The sequence below is a fragment of the Wyeomyia smithii genome, chromosome 3 (assembly GCF_029784165.1).
Source record: "Wyeomyia smithii strain HCP4-BCI-WySm-NY-G18 chromosome 3, ASM2978416v1, whole genome shotgun sequence".
Lineage (NCBI taxonomy): Eukaryota > Metazoa > Arthropoda > Insecta > Diptera > Culicidae > Wyeomyia > Wyeomyia smithii.
In genome coordinates, this window is record NC_073696.1 from 172,896,795 (window position 1) to 172,903,304 (window position 6,510).

At 39.6% G+C, this 6,510-nt stretch overlaps 1 long non-coding RNA gene and 1 pseudogene across 1 annotated transcript; both read left to right on the top strand.

The window, feature by feature from the left end:
* Positions 1-2,435: 2,435 nt before the first annotated feature.
* On the top strand, positions 2,436-3,108 carry LOC129727842 (uncharacterized). The gene is made up of 3 exons (XR_008728597.1): positions 2,436-2,677; positions 2,731-2,811; positions 2,893-3,108. It is a non-coding gene; the product is annotated as an uncharacterized LOC129727842 (long non-coding RNA).
* Positions 3,109-3,682: 574 nt separating this feature from the next.
* Positions 3,683-4,679, top strand: LOC129728852 (uncharacterized; annotated as a pseudogene).
* Positions 4,680-6,510: the final 1,831 nt, after the last annotated feature.

The window sequence follows — 6,510 nt, forward strand, 5'->3', positions numbered from 1 at the left end:
TGCAACATTGATTTTGTAAACAACTTTTTGACAGTTTCGTAAGGGATTTTGTTGAGGGCTCGAGTAGAGCCGCTATGAAGAAAATTCATTCCGTTCATTTTCGTCGAGCAGTTCATACTGGTGTTGGTACCGGGTGATGTGGGGCAAAGAGTACCAGAAAAAATCGTCAGTGTTACGTATGTCTAAGTATGTGGTTTCACCACATACTTAAGACATACGTAACACTCAGGAAGAAATCTTCCAAAAAAGTTGGTACAAAATGAACTACTCGAAAGTACCAACCTCTGTAAAAAAAAAACCTCTGTTTGAGTAGTTTATGGAGGTTGTGTACCTGCGCAGCCCTGCATTTGTCTCGTTCCCACTCGAAAAATGCAGCATTGATTTTGTAAACAACTTTTTGACAGTTTCGTAAGGGATTTTGTTGAGGGCTCGAGTAGAGCCGCTATGAAGAAAATTCATTCCGTTCAGTTTCGTCGAGCAGTTCATACTGGTGTTGGTACCGGGTGACGGGGGCAAAGAGTACCAGAAAAAATCGCCAGTGTTACGTATGTCTAAGTATGTGGTTTCACCCTTTACTATGCAACCTTTTCGATCTGCTCGAATATATCGCCCTTTGCTTTGCGCCTTATTTAGATCTGCTCGAAAGTATCGCCCTTTACTATGCGCCTTATTTCGATTTGCTCGACAGTATCGCCCTTTACTATGCGCCTTATTTTCATTTGCTCGACATTATCGCCCTCTACTATACGTCGTGTTTGGGATCATTCATATAATACATAACGCGCTCAGGGATGGGGGGGGGGGTATTCAGCGAAGCGTTACTTTGCGTGTGTCAAACATGTAAAATTGCGTTACGTGGGGGTGGGTGGGTATTGAAAATTGCCAAATTCCGCGTTATGTAATATTTGAATGGTTCCTTTACGTTATTGTATTGAATACGCCCTTTGCTTTTAACGTTTATTTTGTTGACAACTTTGATTTCACCCATTCCCATTCATCAAGACGAAGTCTCGACTACTTTGTGATAAGGTCGTATGTCTAAACGTAAACAAAACGAGTGAGAGTTGTATCCCTTGTACTTCACAAGCACAAATCATCTCTCACTCGTTTTGTTTACGTTTAGACATACACTGTAAAAAATCAACACGTTACTGCCAAGTGGATTCCACTTACTTCTGGGCTAATAGATGAAACATTTCATATCTACGTGGAATATATTTGTGTTTCAGTTCACAGCACAAAATCAAGTGTCTTACACCTCGGTTTGTCGTATCATACATACCAAAATCAATCATTTTACACTAATATTTCAATGCTTACACACGTCAAATGCCAAAACACGTTAAAATACCTTGGATTCAAATAAAAATCGATATGGGTCGACATACTAGAATGATTAGGTTCATTCATTGACATCAAAGATAACTAGAACAAGATACCTAACTTCCATATTTTTCATACATTTTGAACACGACCGATTTCCGACGGTTAGTGCTGCCATCTGATAACTTAAATTCTCATAAAATTGTCACTATGAGCAAAACCGATTTATCGTGCATAGTCCTTCATCGACGAGCCTTTGGCATCCCTATACCGAGTAACAGTGAATGACAATGAACTCATGTCCTGGGCTCAAATTAATTTGTGCTCGCTGTCAGCAGTAAGATAACAATGTATGAAAAGAAGCGGTGATATGCTATCTCGTTTTTACATATGTTGAGATGTTAGCCCTTGAAACATGGAGTGATGCCAAAGGGGTGGTCATCGATCGTTTAGCTGTTCAAGATTGTATATGAAAAAGGTGTAGCAGTTTGGTCAGCTCGATGCTTAGGATATCATGCAGATTAATTTGTCATTTTTTGCACTTAATGCTATTGCCGTATTTTTTGCACTTCAAAGTACGAAAGAAAAGTGTGAAATTGACTGTCAGAGTGGGAGTTTATATTGTGGAATTATATTTATTTTCAGATCTCATTGTACCAAAACCAAAGTTTGATGTGTCGCAACCAGGTTTCAGAACCATTGTGCATATGATCAGGTTCACCGGAATACCCGATTTTTGCTTTGTTAACCTCGGCAAGAGTGGAAAACTTTTCTGTAGAGCGTGCTCATAGCAGTTATCAGGAAGTTCTGATGGTATGCTTAATTTGAAATGATGCGCCGATAATTCTTGATTCTTCCGGAAAGTTTCATGTTTGAGAACTAAACATTCGTACACGTTATTATCATTTTTCAGATGGCAGCACCGTAAAGTCGTCCACATGGATACTGAAAAAATTGTTTCACCTTTCAGCAGTCATGTCTTGGCCTTGTCGTCAGTTGATTTTGACGATAAGTATACATCAAATTAACAGTGTATAAATTAGTTCGACTTTTGCTCACGCGCAGCGACAATCATGTCCGATGAATTCTGCAATAGTCAGGTATCTTGTTCTAGTCATCTTTGTTGACATTCATATGTAAAGAGCATCAGGGATTAGCGTGCGATTTATTTTCAGTGTACGACCTTATCACAAAGTACTCCAGAAGTCAAGTTTCGCCTTTTACTAACGTAAACAACAAAAAGGGCGTATTCCTCATTCTATTTCGTTTTGATATAAAGTAAATTTCGCCCTTAACAAACATCCTACTTTTTAATAGTTAGAAAAGAGATACATTATTTTTTCGAAGTTTGAAGGTAGATAGTAGCTTACTTCATACGTTTGCGGTAAAATTTCTATTTGTTTACAGTTTGTTAGATTCGCCCTTATCACGAAGTACTCCGGACTTGATTTTGTGCTGTGAACTGAAACGCAAGTGTATTCCACGTAGGTATGCAATGTTTCATCTATTAGCACAGGAGTAAGTGGAATCCTATAAATGAAGCCTATATTCAAAAATATGTCTTTTCAGAGATTCCCGATTAAAAATCCTGAAAATAGAGGTGTCACACGCTATATTTGGTGCAAAAACGTAAATGTCCCCTACTAAAGGTTCCTCTGAGGACTTCCGGATGAAAAATAGCCATTTCTCGATGAGTTCTTGGCCGATTCTGGATCTTGATGAACCATTCGCTTCAGAAATGATTTTGTAATCTTTGCCAATTATGCTAATAAACATTTTTATCAGGTAACCCATTATCAAATCTATCCAAAAATTAGCAGGTTCGACATGCTTACCGGAACTCCGGAATATTTCCTACATCCATTGACCTAGGCCAGATCTGAGGTCAGAAAATAAAACTTCAAAAGTTTTCCAGTTCAATGGTGTTCGAATTATTAAAGTCGAATAACTTTTGACAAAGCTACAGCAATTCAAATTTCATCCAAATTTTGCCTATCCAACTTATTTTGACTATCCCCTGTATGACAACTGGCTTCTTAGCCCAGCATCGTACCTTAAGACCAGCTAGGAGGTCTTAGGCTTAGATCAAATTTGTGCCGAAAAAAAGGGTGTCCTGATTTCTACCTCCGACTAGATGGTATCCCTAACTATAACTATTGTCGCTAAAGCACAAATCTGGAGTTCGCTAGTCCGACTAGCGCAGCGATTTAGAAAAGCGAAACAAGTGGAGCTGTCAAATTTTGACAACACTTCTCCCATATGATAGTTTATCCTTGATTTTGTTTTGGTACGAAAAAGTAGGATATAATAGTTAATTCGGAAATCTTAGAAAGTTATTGCTTTTTTTTTTTTTCAAAGAATGGCTAGCATAATTGGTCAGCAAGTTCATCATCAGCACGCTCATAAAAACACCGTTTATCATTCTCTTTATGGTCACTACTTCTTGGGCATTTCTAGGAAGGATATAGCTCGAATCTATGGAAAGTCGTTTTACACAATTTGTGAATGGATTAACAGATTCGAACAGCAAGGATTCTTCAGCAGGAAGCAGCGAAAAATAGCATATAAAAAGTTTAGTGTGGAGATGCGCCAGTGGCTGATAGACTTGTATACGAGAGAACCGGTTCTGTTTCTAGATGAAGCGAAGCACAAGTTTCAGTTTCGGTTACATACGACTATTACCACAGTATCAATTTGTACCATACTCCACGATGCTGGACTCTCGTGGAAGTCAATTGAGCGGCGGGCCATCCAAATTCAAAATCGGGAGATAATGCGATTCATGCGGGAATTACTGTCTGTTCAATTGTTTACAACCTAGTTTTTCTTGACGAAGTAAGTTTCGACAACAGAGATATGCTGCGCCGGAAGGGTTACGGAGTGGTTGGACAGAAGGTCATCTTTCGTGGTGAGTTCTGTCGTAAACCACGTGTATCCCTACTTTGCTTTTTGGGAGTAAACGGAATGCTGGATAGCTTTACGACAGAAGGCACGTTCACAAGAATCAAATTCTTCGAGTGTTGCCGCCGGTATGTTTCGGATAATCCACAGGTACAAATGTACCCGGGTTTCATTCGGTCTGGATACTCGATGGCGCCAGAATTCATTGTGAAGCCAACATAATCCGCTACTTACGCTCTATAGGAATTATTCCGATATTCTTACCGGCATATTGTCCGTTTTTGAACCCTATTGAAGTGATTTTCGGACTCGTCAAAAAACATATAAGAAGGATTCGTATTGAAAACAAACCGATGATTCAAGATGTTTGTGATGCGATCAATTCGTTCAAAGTTTATCCATGCTACGATTTGTTCCAGCATTGTGGATATATTCCAGGTGGTTTTTTGAAGTAGAATACTTCTCTCAGGAAGTTCGGCTACATAGGGATGTGAAATGAAAATCTAAAACCGAAAAAAGTGAAAAATATGTCCAATTTCAAATGCTAATAAATCGGTTATTATTCGATGGATTTCCTTCGTTCTTGCAGCAATAGATTGGAAAATCTTCTAAGATTCTTCCCAATATAAGATAATTGCAATTTTATTATTCACACTATTGTACTATTGAAAATGGTCAAGCCTTGTCAAAACGAAAAATTCGACCTCTGATTGGTCGTTATATGATTGCTTCCCAAGCACGGTCGACAGAATCATATACCTTGCAAGTGAAAACATACTATTTGGCCTATATAAGAGCCTGTTTCAGCCGAAGCCGCTCATAATAGTTCTAGACAGCGACAACAGCAGTCGTCCTTCCTTAGCAGCAGCACTAGCCCTGTGGTTGGTCAATACGTCTCAGGAGCAGCGCGGTTCTTCTCAGCGTGTGTCGCCAGACTGATATTATTCCCCCCGTGTTGGGGCAGCATGAAGATTGCCATCAGGAAATCCAATTTTGGAAATCAAAATGCCTTTTTCAAGGCAAATAAACAAGGTCATTGAAAGTTAATAATTTTTGACAACGCAAGCAAGATTTTGTGTTGGATCCTAGCAATTTAAATTTGTCGCACCCGTCTTATTTACTGAATGTGAAATAGCTTCCACAGTGCATGTTGTCCGTGTATCTTAATTCCTCCACTGTTAGGGCAGCTCAAAGGTTGTGATCAGCAACCCATTTTGAACCGCAAAATGCCTTTTTCAAGGCAAATAAACAAATAATTGAAGGTTAATAATTTTCTGGCGTCAACACAAGCAGACATTCTGTGCGGGATGCAATCAAATTCTGTTGTAGTTGTCTAATTTTTACTTTATTTAGTAAACCCCCCACTGTAGGGGCAGCGCAAAGGCTGCGATCAGCATAACCGACTTTGAATAGCAAACTGCCCTGTTAGACCGGATTCACAAAGACAGTTAGTTCGACTATGCAGAGCTAATATGAAGTCGATGCAATCAATCAGCATTAACAGAATTTCGTCGTCTCCCAGCTGCCAAGTTGCAACATGATGCAACACGCAACAGCGAGCAAACGAAATCGCTTGATGTTACAAACCGCAATAAGATACGGGTTAAAACCGTTGCGTGTGTGAGAGCACTGTCGGTGTTTATTCGCTGGATACTAAAATCAAATGCGAATTGTGGAATAATTCCTTTAAAGAACATTAGGAAATGGTAAAACTGAACAGAAAGGCGTGGCCTATTTCGTAGCGCCCTTCGGCTATAAAAGAGTGTTTCTGAGAAAACTAGCTACATTCATTAGTCGGAAGGTGAGCTGGATGGACCGTCCACAACGTTGACAGCAGTAGCAGCAGATATCAGCACTCAGCAATAACAGACAATAGCAGCGTAGACAATGTGAAAACACCTTTCTATTGTGTTGGCCGTGCGCATTGAGCCTCTGCCAGGCTAAACGCGAAAAGCGGCGCGAACCGATTCGCCCGGCCGTAGGTTAATCGGCTATCGGCGTAACACAGAGATGCAATCAGCGTCATATCTGATTTTAAATTAAACAACTAACTGTCCTTTTTAGGACAACGAAACAAATGAATTGAAGATTTAATATTTTCTTGCTCTGAGCTTTAACCAAAAGTTAACTATCTTAATTTGAAATCACATGTACATATCGCCAGTTGAATTCAATACTGGCACAACTCAAAATTTTGCAGTTTTGAGTTATTGATGGCAAACGATGCCAAATACCGTCTGCCGGGGTGAGATTAAGCCACGGGGGTGAGATTGAGCCAAAACGGGA